General features: G+C 41.0%; 1 long non-coding RNA gene across 5 annotated transcripts in view; it reads right to left on the minus strand.

Moving 5' to 3' along the window:
* Positions 1-14,703, minus strand: part of LOC131088357 (uncharacterized) — a 64,988-nt gene that overhangs the window by 31,279 nt on the left and 19,006 nt on the right. The window contains exons 5-8 of one of the 5 annotated variants that reach the window (XR_009115102.1): positions 12,667-12,763; positions 11,876-12,163; positions 11,349-11,498; positions 4,461-6,485 (exon numbers count right to left, since the gene is read on the minus strand). This is a non-coding gene — a long non-coding RNA (uncharacterized LOC131088357). Of the gene's footprint in view, positions 1-4,460; positions 6,486-10,297; positions 11,499-11,875; positions 12,164-12,666; positions 12,764-14,703 lie in introns of those variants that run through there. The other 4 variants (XR_009115099.1, XR_009115101.1, XR_009115098.1 and 1 more) reach the window with 4 other exon arrangements.

Here is a 14,703-nt window from a genome sequence, read left to right on the forward strand (position 1 = left end):
GCGTTCTCAGGTGGAACCTAAAGTGAATGGGATTTCCCCACAGGTTTTCACACTCTACATCTGCTAGCAAAAGTCCTGTCATGCTTGCTTAGCAGAGCATATAATTCAATTTTTGTTTTATTAAGATATGAGGATGACCAATCTATTAACAACAAAAAAAAAATTAAAAAGTTAAATCAAACAACCTTAAAAACTCCATATGAGAAATGGGCCCAAAGCTCATGAATTAAAGACATCTGCAAGGAGTCTGGGTGGTTGGCTTGCTGTAATTGTGATGAACATAATGAAACCAGAGTTGTAAGGACTTTCATAGGCCAGGACATATTTCTGGGTTAGACTGGGTTTTCTGGTCTGCTGCAATGCTAAAGGCATTCGTGTGCCATTGCAAGGTGAGGAGAACTTTATAATGTAAAATATTGCTGTACACCTGACATGCAGATACTGTAAATTTCAGTTCTCAGAGCAGGAGCCCCTGCAAGACTATTGATTTTAAACCCTACACAAAACAGTAATTAAACTCTAAAGTAACTTTGGTAATGTTAATCTATGAGGAAGACACTCTTCTGGGTAAGAAATGTCTTCAGGAATTTGCATTCAGAAGGAGAATTGGAGACAAGTCCCTAAATAATTGAAGACTAATTTGATTTTCAAAGTATGCAAAATCCAGATCTGAAATTCCCTCAGAATTTAATGGACGGAAGGACTTGGATAGAGACCATAACCTTAGGTTTGTTTTTTTTTTTAAATAAGCAAGCAAAGCAAACCCACCACACCTTGGTGATACAATTTACAAGCTGAACAGTGAGGTTTACACCTTCTGCTCATTTCCTTCATTAATTAAATAAAAATTTATGTGTTCTAGACATAAAACACAGCAAGTCCTTTGGGAAGGAGACCAAAGCACTAATTGGGGGTCCACACAACAAGGCTGCCAAAGGTTGAAGCTAAAATGACAAGAAGCAGCAAAACTCCTCCAAATTTCACTCACAGGCATTGAACTCACATTTAAAGTTCAAATATTTCCCAGACACTCTGGGATTTCTCACTGCTGACCAGAGGAACTTTGGGTGGGAACCTGCCAGGCTGTGTCTGCTCGGAACAAAGCTGTAACTGGAATGTTTAATACTGGAACAACATTATTTCCCTTTTTCCCCCCAAAAGAGAGGGCAAAATACGACACCAGGGATAGCAGGATATCTCTCTTGATGCAAACAGAACTTTCATTATGGGCACATAAGTCAGCTCAGGTACTGGAGAGTACTTGGAAATTCAGCCTGCAAAATATTTCTGTGCAGAGAGTGCAGAATCAAACAGAACCTGCCTTCTGCTCAAGAAATTACAACCCCTGGAAAAACCTCACTCCAAGGCTGTGCTAACCCCACTCCCTCTTAATAATGAATCAATAGCCGAGTTTACTTCAAAACAAATCACAGGAGCTGCAGAGCAGCAAACCTGAGGCATGAGGAGCAAAATATGGAGATTTTTGCAATTAAAGCCAAGCGGCACACGGGGCTGGCCATGGGGTTGGAGGGGGAAGCAGAAGCGCAGGAAAACTTTCCTCAAGTTTTAATTATCTTCCACTGATTGGAGCTGTACATCTGGGCACTGTCATTGAGACATTTGCTTGGGGATCAGAGTAGGAAAAGTGGAAAGAAAAAGCAGGAGTAGGTTTGGTTGGCTGCTTTTCCCAAAATTGAAATAAAGCTGCCTCACCTATAAGTATCCTGTTCTTACATCAAAAAAAAAAGAAACCATAAAAATCCCAGATATTATTCTCAGTCTTGAGGGTTTTTTTCTTTTTGAGATATACTCATGTAAAATTAAAATATTATTTAGAATTTATAAAATGTGAATTATTCCTTCAAGTCTCTGAACACCAATTACATCATGAGCTTAACACCATGCTAAAGCCTCAAGTTCCTTCCTTTCATTGTAAATATTTTTCAATTGCTTCCTTATGTTTTTTCACAGGGATTTAGACACAGAAGATATTTGATAGAGTAATATTATTCCTCTACTTGTTCCTCCTATGACATTATTATGAATAAAGTTCTCTCATTTATAATCCCTGTTCACTTAGTTCTTTTCACAGCTACAAGTGTTATTTCTTGCTCTGGAGGTTACTCAGCCTCTCAGAAATACTTCTGTGATTTTTTTTTTTTAATTGATCAGAGACATTTTTGATGACTCATTGTTAAACGACTTTGTGCTTCATGCTGTGGTTTTACACCTGGATTTTCTGTGCTGTGAGGAGCTCCCTTGCAGGGGTTGGCTCTCAGAGAGGGCACAGCAGTTCTCACACCCCTTAGCTGCAGCAGACTCAGAAGTGATGGAGATGGATGAACTCAGGTGTGCAAAAGCTGTGGCAGGCTCCTGCTTCTGCTGCAGAGCTCAGAGAGTCCTGCAGGAGCCTGCAGAACATTGCTGGCACACTGGAGCTGCTCTCCCAGGCTGGTTAACACAGGGCCACTGCAGCACAGCTCACCCGCCCAGCTCCTTAAACAATCTCCTAGAGAATCTGCCTGTGTTGGAATCAAGCAAAGCCAGCCCAACAAAGCCCTCGAGGGTCTGCACCCAGTCAAACAAAGCCCTCGAGGGTCTGCACCCAGTCAAACCCAGCCCAACAAAGCCCTCGAAGGTCTGTACCCAGTCAAACCCAGCCCAACAAAACCCTTGAGGATCTGTACCCAGCCCAACAAAGCCCTTGAAGATTTTTACCCAGTCAAACCCAGCCCAACAAAGCCCTCGAGGGTCTGTACCCAGCCAAACAAAGCCCTTGAGGATTTTTACCCAGTCAAACCCAGCCAAACAAAGCCCATGAAGATTTTTACCCAGTCAAACCCAGCCCAACAAAGCCCTTGAAGATTTTTACCCAGCCAAACCCAGCCCAACAAAGCCCTTGAAGATTTTTACCCAGTCAAACCCAGCCCAACAAAGCCCTCGAGGGTCTGTACCCAGTTGAGAGCAATAACCAAATGCTCCCCTACAACCACTTTTCCGCAGGGTGGGAGAATGGAGAGCCAGGCTCTCATCTGCTACAGAGCTTTCCCTGCTGGGAGGGAATCAATAGCAGGGGTGATGACTCCTCAATTATCCCTTCAATGCATTCTCAGTTTTCCTGCTTTTACCACAGTTTGCCTTCTCCCTCTTGGCTGAGCCACCGCCCAGGTACTCACAGGAAGGAGGAACTTTTCTCCGTGCTATTTGGAGAAACTCAAAAAGTTTAATTTTAGTCTGAAGAGTTTGTAGACTAGCAATAATTATAATAAATTGTAATTTACGAAGTATACCGTGAAAGAACTATATACATATAATATATATAAAAGTTATATTGATATAATCTATATATAAAGATATACCTATATAAATTATAACTATATAATCTATATATATAAATTATATATATAAACAAATTATATCTATATATCGACAAAACTATTGCCTCTCCCATGGTTCTTGTCTCTCCCTGTGATGAAAGCTGTGCTGCTGATAAAGAGAGGAAGCCACAAACTCAGGAGATAACTCACAGAGCCCTTTGCTGCCGAGTCCTGCCGGGCACCAGGAGCAGCCCCAGCCCTGCCCTGTGCCCTCCCCAGCCTGGCAGGGCTGTGCCAGCCAAAAGCTGTTAACCCCTTCGGAGCAGGCAGAACAGATGGGCCAGATTGGCTGCTAATGGAGCTGTCCATCAATGCCTTTAATTGCAGTTTGCTTGTTTTCAAAACAGCCCATATTGATTTTTTATATATTTTTTTTAAAGCAGAGCATAAAATAAACTGCCCTGTAAACACAGAATAGACTGACAAACACAAATAGGCCCAGGAAGTGTTGTGCTTTCTTGTCCTGGGAAAGCTCCATGTGGAGATTAATCCATAAATTGTATTTGTATAAATTTTATATATTATTTATATTTATTTCTATTATTTCATAATAATTATTTCTATCATTACTTATATTTATTTTGAATATCTATTTCTATACATAATGTTATTATATATAATATTTTTCTAAAATGTAATTTATTCTCATATTTATATATATTTATAATAATATATATATTTATATTATTTTATATTTATTTATGTAATTTGTACAAATTTATGAAAAATTCATTGTAAATACAGGTGAGCTTCAACTGTGTCAAAGGTTCCCCCTCAACTGAGAGCAACATTTTAATCACCTGTTCCCAGGGCCCATAAATTATGTGCTGTATAAAAAACTCCATTACAAAAAAATCTTCCTGCTTAAAAAATGCAATTTAAATAAAATGTATCATTTTCTGCTTTGGGAAATAATGGACGTATTTCCATAAAAACCTTATGGATGAAAAATTACCTCTGCCTTTATGTAGTTAGGGTATTAGTTTGGTAAACTCTCTGAGGACATTACAGTGAAAGCCATTTCATTTTTATTTTAATTACAGTGAATTACTTGTTCAATGAAAAAATTCTTGCACAGATAACAGCCTCACACACCAAACTTTGTTCCTTCAGGAAGCAGCTGAGAGCCAATCCAGCTTTATTAAGTCCAAGCCATTTTATGAGCCTGAGCAGCCAATTCCCTCATCAGGTGTGCACTTACTAGACATGAAGTGACATTTTCTTCTCACTGTTCCTAAGTTTTGTGCAGGTAAAAACAGATGGAAAGATGCATCACAAACCTCTAATTTCATTTTTTTACTATTTGAGTACCACAAATTGATATTTTTAAGACATTACATGGATTTTTCTAACAAAGGCACTCTGGAATAAGCGGCAAATTAAGGCATAAAAAAGATACTGAAAATGCACACATCCTTGGGAAGATTTATATGCATGAATAAATCAACTGTTTGAACACGTAACCGTAAAGCATTTTATTTTTATCTTCAAGAAAAAGTTATGTTTGGTGCAATAATTTTCTTTAATGCATGATAGTTTAATTCCTATAAATAAGAGTTTCTATTTTTAGAGAAGGAAAATCTCCAAGAACTCTTTGCCACAACAAACTTCTGAAAACTGTTGGTGTTTTAAGAGAAAAGTTCAGCTTTGCAGGGCGAGCACTGACAAAAAGAGGTAATTTTGGGCTCTCTGGTGTTTTCTTTGCCTGATTACCTGGAATGCCAGCAAGCACCAAGGCTTTGCCTCCCTGCAGGTGAGCCCTGGTGCATGGGATTGTGCAAAGTGCTGTGCTGCACCATGCTGAGCATCAGCTGCATTTATCTGCTCAAAACCACACAGGACCAACCTCAAAACCAAAATTAACAGTGAATTCAGGTTGTTATCTCATTGCAAAAGTGCCATACCTTCTCAGTGAGGCTTCACAAGCAGCTCCTTGCAGCACCAACTCCTTCCTCACAGCAAACAAACTCCAACCCTCTCCTCACCCCCTAACTCACTCTTTTATAGCTCTCATCCTTATTAGACACAGCTGTGGCCTGTTCCTAATCTGTGGTAATTAATACAGCTGCAACTCTTCAGGGCTGAGATTACCTTCTGCACTATCTTCATTTCCTTATATTCTATCATCCCCCCCCAAAGCCTTTGTCCCCCAAAAAAGCTTTTTCGTGTGGTTTTTTAAATCAAGAATTCAAATGGTGTTTTATTAATGTTTAGCCTTAATAAAGGCAATAAAGCTGCAAGGAAGAGGAAGGGGAGTAAGGAGAGAGAAGGGAAGGAACTGGTCTGAGGTGTTCCTGCTGAATTATTTGGGATGTCAGAGTTCAGGAAGGAAAGGCACAGGCAGGAAAGCCTGCAGGCATTTTGCCTTGGGGTCTACCCTTGCCAAGGCCCAGTGAAAGCAGGAGGGGAAAGAGCAGTGCAAGCAATGGAATGAGAGAAAACAAAAATCACCCCAGTGCTCTCTGCACACCCACAGATCCAGGTTTGCGTATAATTGTGTGTTAATCACACCCTTAGCTTGTGCCGTGCAGAACTGAACAAAACAGCTCTGTAAAATGTGCCCATCACCCTGAATGCGGCACAGAGCTGTAAAAATAAAAAGCTGTAAATGTTTAATGGGCATTTGGAGCATTGCAGGAGTGACCTCCCAGGCTGAATTAATGATGGATCACCCACTCCCAGGGCTCTCCCTGGCATGGCCCCTGAACTTTTTACTCAATGACTGCTCAAATTCAGTTGTAATTTATTCTGATGCCTGCAGCTTGCTCCACATTTTTGAGGCATTAAAGCTGCTCTTTGATTAGTGATTAGGGCGTATCTTCATCTATTTGAGAGGAGTGTTTTAAATGAGAGCTCTGTGACAGGCCATGGTGTCATCCACGGAAAGGGCGCTGGCTCCCTGCTGACCCCAGCCAGCAAGGGCTGGAAGTCAGAGCTGCCCAGTGGCTCATTTCATCCTCTGCACGCAGGGAATCGATGGGCTTGGTCCAGAGCTGCAGTGGATAAATATCCACATCCCAAACTGCCGCCAGAGCTGGTGCTAGAATGTCACTCTCAGCAGAAGGTCGAGGGGTGAGCTGGCAGAGAAACTGAGTTGTGTTTGCAAACCTAGGAGGCAAGAGAAAATCAGGATAAACACAGCCTGAATGGGGGGCCTGGAAAAATCCCACCCCATCCCTGGGGCTGATCCAGAGTGGCTGCTGCTCTGAGGTTCCTGACAATCCAAACTCTCTTTCCAGAAGAATCCACCACTGGGAGCATTTCTGAGACACTGAACTGCTGAGAAATTCAGTATTTACTGGCAGCTGTGAAACCTACAGATCCAAGCAGCAAATAATGTTTAGACTGATCTCCTCCATCAGTCTGTACTTTGGAAAATCAGCTAATTGAAATTAGCAGATGAAACAGCTGATCTGGCCTTACCTTGCAGGAACCTGCTGCCAGCAGCAGTTTAACCTCTGCTCTGTAATGCCCAAATAATTGCCCACATTCCCACTGAATAATTTTCTTCCAGTGTTTTCCCTCAGGCTTTGTTTAGAAGCTTTTCTTTAGAATTAGCCAAATTCGAGCTTATAAGATTTGTTGGGAACCATATGTAGCCACTTTTTGAACAGCTGAGATTTCTTCTGCTCCACTTTCTGCTTTTTGAGTGGCATGGAGAAGAAATTCTCTGTCTCAGACCCTTCCCAGAGTTTTTCTGGTTTCCAGGGGAGCTCTGTGGCATTTGCAGGATGCATTTGCAGACCAGGACTGCACCATTAATGAACAGAAAACACTTCATGTTTAAGAGAACATTTTATTCTTGAATTTGCTCTTTGTGCACAGCTCACCCACAAGGTGCAATTTCTTCCACCTACATGATCGTGGATGGATTTTTTTTCTGGACAAAGGTCCAAAATTACAGTTTTATAGAGTGTTCCTGCCCACTTGTATGGGTAATTGAAGGTCTTGGTTTTGTTTGGAAGCAAACACTAATGCTGGGGAAGTCAGGGGACAACAGGGCAGTGAGGTTTGTGCCCCTGGGAATGAGATCCTGGAGGTTTTTCAACATTCTGCCAACACAGGGCCCTGCTTGTAGGAGTTAATTCTGCACCAGTGAGAGCTCCTCAGTGGAGCCTGTCTGACACTAAAGGTGGGAACTAAAGAGAATTCAGTTTAATACAGTTTAATAGCACTTTACAGTTTAACATCAGCTCTGCCTGGGGGAATTCCTGTTCAGGTGCCTCACAGCCCAGCTGGGATGGATGGGGGCTCCAGGAAGTTGTGGTTGTCCATAATTCCTCTGAATTATCCTGAAATTGGGGTAATCCAGCAGTCCCAACCCTTAATTTGATGTTCTTGCTCTCCTGAGTGCAGGGAAAGGCTCCACATAAAACACTCAAATCCATAGGAATTCTGGTTTAAAAAGCAGGTGGGCAGGGAAAAGTACAAACTCCCCTTCATGCCGCGTGGCAAAAGCAAAATAAACCACAAATATGTGGATTTTTCAGGGGAAGGTGCCGATCTTAGAGAGAGAAGGGGTTTCCAAGGGGAGTGAGCTCCAAAAGGCCAGTGAACTGAAGCAGCTCATAAATATCTTGGCAACCACAGGCATTAATATTCAGTGGAATTAATGAAATAATTGCCAAGCTCTTGCACTCAAGTCATTACAGCCAGTAGAAGAGAGCTATTCAGGTTGGCTACTGGCTTGGACAGAAAACAAAGATAAATAGACAAATTCAAATGTATAACCAAGCTCTCTTTGGAGGGACTGAGTTTATTTTAACAGTGTCAATAAATGTCTGCTCATATGGGTTCAGTGGGAATTAATGTTCACCAGGAGGTTCATTTTAGAAACAAGAGCCAGAGAAAACCTCTATAAACACAAATGGGAAGATTAAATGTGGAGTGAAAATTAAATCTCTTAGGAATTTCCCCTTAATTTCTATAATTTAATAATTTGGGAAAAGCACTACTTTCAGTTTGTCATCGGAAAGAAATCCAGTTTTATACAAGATTTGAAGGGTAATCAATTCACTTATTAAAAATATAGGAAACATGAGTGACAGCATTACTGTGTTATTAAAATTTAATTTCAAAATATAATTTGCAGGATGAAAACTGCTCTTTCTTAATCATGCTCACTGCCATGGAACAGCTTTAGTAAAGTATATTATTAGATAATTTTACTTTCCTGTTGAGAAATTAATTCTTAGCATTAAAAATTGCTTTATATAGAATAAATTTTATAGATGGGTATATATATATATCTCTTTAATATAAATATCTATTTAATATAAATATAAGTAAATATAAATAAATATAAGTATTAAAAATGCTTGATATAGAATGCTTGATATAGATGAATATATATATCTATTTAATATAAATAAATATATATCTATTTAATATAAATATCTATCTAATATAAGTAAATATATATCTATTTAATATAAATATCTATTTAATATAAGTATATATATCTATTTAATATAAATAGCTTTTTTTTCCCTTTTGAGCCTTATGGGCCACAGACTTTATACATGATGAGCACAGGAGAGAGGGCAGGGTGGGTAAGAGATGTCAGGCCAGTGGGGGAAAGGAGCAGGGAAAAGGGAAATATGCAGATCAAGCCATCTTTCATAGGATAATAAAATGACATTGTTTGTTGAGGCTGATCGTGCCATGAAGAGAATCTAAATCTGCTTGGGATCCAAATCCAGAGTCCTAGAGCTCAGCTGAGGTGAGGATGAGTGACCCAGACCTGCTCTCTGCAATCATTTCTCCTTAGCGGGGACATTGCTCCTTCAGTCTCAATGAAAATCTGCTTCTAACAGCAGTGCTTAATTTATTGCCAAATTAAGCAGGCAGGGTTTTCAAATAAGAAAAGGACAAAAAGCATGTAATTCAAATGCAGCAGTGCTGCTCTCTTATGAAGATTGGTCTCTGTACACTTTCTAATAAAAGCCAGGGCATAGCCAGACCTGACAAGTAACATTATCTGACCTCTATTTTTGTTTATGAATATGTGACAGAGTTATTTTAAAGAGAAGGGCTAAGATGCTTCAGAGGAGTCACTCTGCATCAGCTCCACACCGAGATTAAATATTACTGAGAAGTGTCAGCCAGCACAGTGAGCCCACTGAGAAGAGGCAAAAAATAAATTTCTCCCTCTGAAGTGCAATAGTCTGGGCTTTTTCAAGTTTCCTGTCAGGTGCAGAGGACAAGAATGCGACAAACAGGGGTGCCACAGGACTCTCACAACAGAATTCTGCTGCCTCCTCAATGGAAAATGCCTCCTCATGGAAAATGCACTGGGGTTCACGTTGATGTGAGCATTGCTAAATCCCAGTCACCGATATTCTCAGGAACAGGGTTCATTTTCCATGCTAATTGAGGGGATGAAGAGGAGGAATACCCCTGAGGGAGGAGGAGAGGCTGCCTGGGGTTTGATCTGCAGTCAGGTGTGACTGGCGATGGGCTGTGCTTGCCATCTCACTGCTCTCTGCTTGGGGCAGAGCTCTTCCTCTCCTTTTCCATTTCAGAGGGTTTGTATGCAGAGTGAGGAGCAGTGTGATGGGCTGTTCCTGGGAGTGTGGTGCTTTATTAATATAAATAGCACTTTCATTAGGGTATTGTGGCAAGGGGGTGCAATTAGAGGTGGGATAATTAACGTGGAACATGCAAATCTTTACTTTCAGGGAATGCTTAATGTAGGACACTGTGGATGTTGTCTGACTGTAGTAACACCTCGGTGCTCTCTTTTAATCCTCATCATTGAAAATGGAATTTATGCCTTCGGGTAATTCAAATCAAACTGCAAATACTGCGGTGAAAAAAACCAAAAACACACCACCACAAACACACAACAGCAAAACAATCCAACTGGTAATTCATTCCACTCCTTAAGCAGAAAAGAAAAACAAAGCTAGCTGCTAATTTTCTCTTTAATAAATGAAGTCTGCTGATAAACTTATTGATAGACAGATATTCTGGCAACAGATTGTCAGAAACATCTCACCAGGCCACACAAGCAACCCCCACTCACTGACAAGCTGTCTGCAAAGTCAGTCTCAGAACCTGTAAAATATCCCAGGTTTGGAGCACAAATATTTTAGTGATGAAGTAAATCCAGAATAAGTTAAGTGCTATTGTTTGCATATTTAAACTAATACAGTTGTTAAATATGCAAAGACCCAAATTTAAGTTCAATATTAATAGATATTTGTTATCTCCAATAACAGAAGACACGTGCTCACAGCTCCCCAAGCAGAAACCACACAGTCACAAATCCAACAGCAAGTGCTGCCCCACGTGCTGCTCTTGGAGCAGCGTTGGACATCTGCTCCTCCACACCAAACGTGGCAGAGCTTGGGGTGAGCTCGTGCTGGAATTCCAGCTGGGATATCCGGGGGAAGATTTTTCACTGGTTATTCATCACCAGACTCAACATTTCCCTAAATCTCTTCTGAGGACCTGCTCAGGTTCCACACTGTGCAGGCACTACACAGGATGAAGAAGTTTGTAATTATTTAAAGAGTCCAATTCTGTTTCTTCCGCTCCTCCTAAATCCCTGCTCTGTTCCAGCAGTCATCAGGAAAAATGGGAAGGCCTTGTTAAGCAAACCATGTCCTGCTGAAACCGTAATTGCTTTTTGGCTGTAGCAGCTGTTCAGTCGTGTTAACACCTCCCTGATGATTCTGGGGAGATGCTCAAACCTGAATGGACACAATCCTGAGCAATGGCTCTGTCCAGCCCTCTTTGAGCAGGGTTTGCACTGGGTGCTCTTAAAAGTTTTTTGAGAGTGTTGGGGTTTTTTTGCAGATATTTTACTTTCATTTGTGTTTAGTGCTGGAGAGCCCAAGATGCCAAAAGAAAGTTGCACATAAGTCAAAAAGGATCTTTCTGTACCCTCTTGTTTCCAGCTGGCTGAGCACTGGACCAGGGTGTGTGGTCAGTGTGGAAAGGAGTCAGCTAGGAACTTCCCTTTACCTCTAGATGGGATTTCTCTGGTTGAGGAGATGGTCAAGCTACTCTTGATCCCTGTTGGTGTTTCCTGGGTGATGTTTCTTCATCCAAGGGGACACCACTGCCTCAGAACTGCTCAGAGCTCCAGCAGAGACTCAGCTGCATTAAAAGCACCTGGAGAAAGAGCAGGAAGATGTTCTGCTCAGAAGAGGAAATATTTGCAAGACAGGCACTGGTAGGAGATGGGTATCAGACACAGGGAGGTCAGCAGACAGGACAGACACACGCACAAAAAATAAAATGTGTTACATGCTCACTCCAGGACTCACATATTACACCGAGAAATTCACAGGACGTTCTCCCATTTCTCAGACTCCATGAGTTAATAGAAATGGACAAATCTCTAATGGAACAGGACATAAAATGTCCTGAGCAATGCCTCAGCTCCACGCTGAACTGAAATATGCAGAAGCACGGGCTTAGCATCCCTGAGGCCAGAGACTCCTTCAAATGCAATTTTTGGGAGCTAAAGCAACATTTGCCTACAGCACCTGTCAAGCATCCGTTGAGGACTGAGTCTTGTGGTTTCTGAGCACTCATCATGGGCTGGGGCTGACCTGGTGCTGAGTGCTGCAGCAGAACTGGGCTCTAATTTGCTCAGGAAAAAGAAACTTTGGTCAGGAAAAAGATAGTTTGGTCAGGAAATCTTGGCCATGAGGAATGGAAAGGCAAAGCCAACTCCTAGCAGAGGAGGAGGAGGAGGAGGAGGAGGAGGAGGAGGAGACAGCCCTTCCACACAGGCTCAGGAATTCCAGCTCTTCATGGCACCACCATGATTTCTAAGTCAAAAGCATGAAACTGCTTTTAATTTGGATGTCTGTCTTAAATTCTCTCTTAAACTTACACATCTAGTGGTAAGACACAATAATAATCATCTACCTGGTTTTATTATATAGAAATATGGAAAATACAGAAATTTATAATCTACCTATTATTATTATATATAGATATAGAAAATACAGAAATTTATAATTTATAATCTACCTCTTTCTATTATAGCCAGATATAGAAAATACAAAAAATTATAATTTTTAATCTATTTTTACTATATATAGGTACAGAAAACACAGAAATTTATAATTTATAATCTACGTATTTTTATTATAGCTAGATATAGAAAATAAAGAAATTTATATTGTCAGAAAATAGATAAATCATGAATATATATTGGTTTATAGTGTTCTATGTTAAAACCAGCTAAAAGAATGCAGCTGTGCTTCATTATCACACTGATAAGAACTAAATGGGATGTGAGTAAGGAGACCTTGGACTGCACTCCTACCTTGTTCTTGTGCTCCTGTAAAGAACATCCCAAAACTTCTTTCTTGTTCTGGATTTGCAGCTAAAGGGATCCTTTCTGCATTTTGCCTGATACTTCTCTTGTTTAGTTTTCAGATTCCAAATTTTTTAAAAAAAAGATATATTTCAAAACATGCAAATTGAACATTCACTAGAATGGGATAAGATGCCTTCCAGAATAATTTGAAAAAATCAAGAAAAAAAATAAAGAGAGGCTGCACAGAAGTGAAACAATTAAATTAGCAAGGCTGCCCCAAAGTGCAGTTTTACATCCCAGTCTAAGCAAGACATGCAGTGTGCTGCTTCTGCTCTGATACATCAGTGTGAGCATAATTTCACTGAAATTGGCTTAAAAGCCTCCATTTCCAAAAGAAATATTTACACATTTTCATAACTGTTTGCTTTGCATGAGAAGACTTCTTGTTATAAACAACAAACAAAAAGTATCAGAAACAGAGTAAGATTAGCTCTAAGAACCAAGACTAGCCTCAGAAATCGAGTTTTCTCCTTAAAGATATTGTTATTCCTTCTGGTACAGAAAAAAAAAGCAACTAGAAAAGTGGATATTACAACAGGAACTAAAAATAGCAAATAACTGTTTGAAAAAAGTCTCTTGATTTGCCAGAAGAACTTGGTTTTGAGAAGCAATTCTCAAGTGCTTCCTCTGTGCTTCCTTCAGTGGCGTTATATGGCAAATGAAAAAAAACTCAAGACAGATTTGACACTTCTGTCAAAACGAACACACCGTTCCTCTGTCAGACCTGCTGTGGTTTGCACAGGAGCAGGACCTTGGTGATCCTAAATGCTTAAAGACTTGTGAAAGAAAAAAAAAACCCCACAATTTAAACTCGTGGCAGTATTTACCTTTTGAAGGAGGCAGGAAGAGCAAACATCCGTGCGCTGACCTGTGCTGGTGTGGAGAGGACACCCTGCCTCCTCTCCAGCTGCTCTCAAACATCCTCCCTGCTCAGGGCAGGAGAACACACACACACAAACTTGTGCTCAGCCCTCATTTAGAGTTCTTCAGAGCCATAATAGCCAGGGAGGAGGAAGGGAAGGTGATTGTGGTAAACACTCACTGATGGGAAGCCAAACCTGAACGTTTTGTATCAGTAAAATGAGCAGGAAGAGCCAAAGTCTGAACAGCAGGAGCCAGGAGAATGAGATAAGCTCCCACTCCAGACACAAAGCACTGCAGACTGCAGTTTCATCTTGTGAGACCCTACAGCCCTTACAAAGTGAGTGTAGACTGTAAATTTATATTATTGCTGAGGCCGTGTTAATGGAGAAAGCACCCAGACTTCTCTCAGAATAAAAGGCAAAAAGGCAAATGAAAATCCAGGCAATCCAAAGCTTCTCTTGGGACATTGTGACCCTGTGAGACCCTGGAGATTTGGACAATTCCTCTGTGGTATTAATGCCCTGTGCCCTGCTGGTCAGCCTATGTCACAGACACATTTTATGGAAAATCCTTTCCTTAGGATTTTTCCTCCTGAGAAGCTGGGAGGCCTCAGGAACAAAATGCAAACAATGGTTATCTGCTGCTGTGGGATGCAACAGGTGCATCTGGGATTGGTCTGATGTGCTTGTTTCTAATTAATGGCCAATCACAGTCAGCTGGCTCAGACTCTCTGGTCAGTCACAAGTTTTTATTATCATTCCATTATAATTCCATTCCATTCCATTCCATTCCATTCCATTCCATTCCATTCCATTCCATTCCATTCCATTCTTTTCAAGCCTTCTGATGAAATCCTTTCCTCTATTCTTTTAGTATAGTTTTAGTGTATAATTCTCTTTTGGTATACTACATACCACAAAATAATCAACCAGCCTTCTGAAACACGGAGTCAAGACTCCCATCTCTCCCCTCATCCCGGGGCCCCTGTGAACAGCAGCACCCCATTTGGTGACCCCGAGTGGAGAAGGATTCCACACCGGGTTAACCCCAGTGAGGAGCATTGCCCCAAGCCTGCAGCCCCAGCTCTCAGGGCTGCTCTCCCCTCTGCCCTCCCTGGGC

Source organism: Melospiza georgiana, chromosome 12 (genome assembly GCF_028018845.1).
Source record: "Melospiza georgiana isolate bMelGeo1 chromosome 12, bMelGeo1.pri, whole genome shotgun sequence".
NCBI classification, from domain to species: Eukaryota; Metazoa; Chordata; class Aves; order Passeriformes; family Passerellidae; genus Melospiza; species Melospiza georgiana.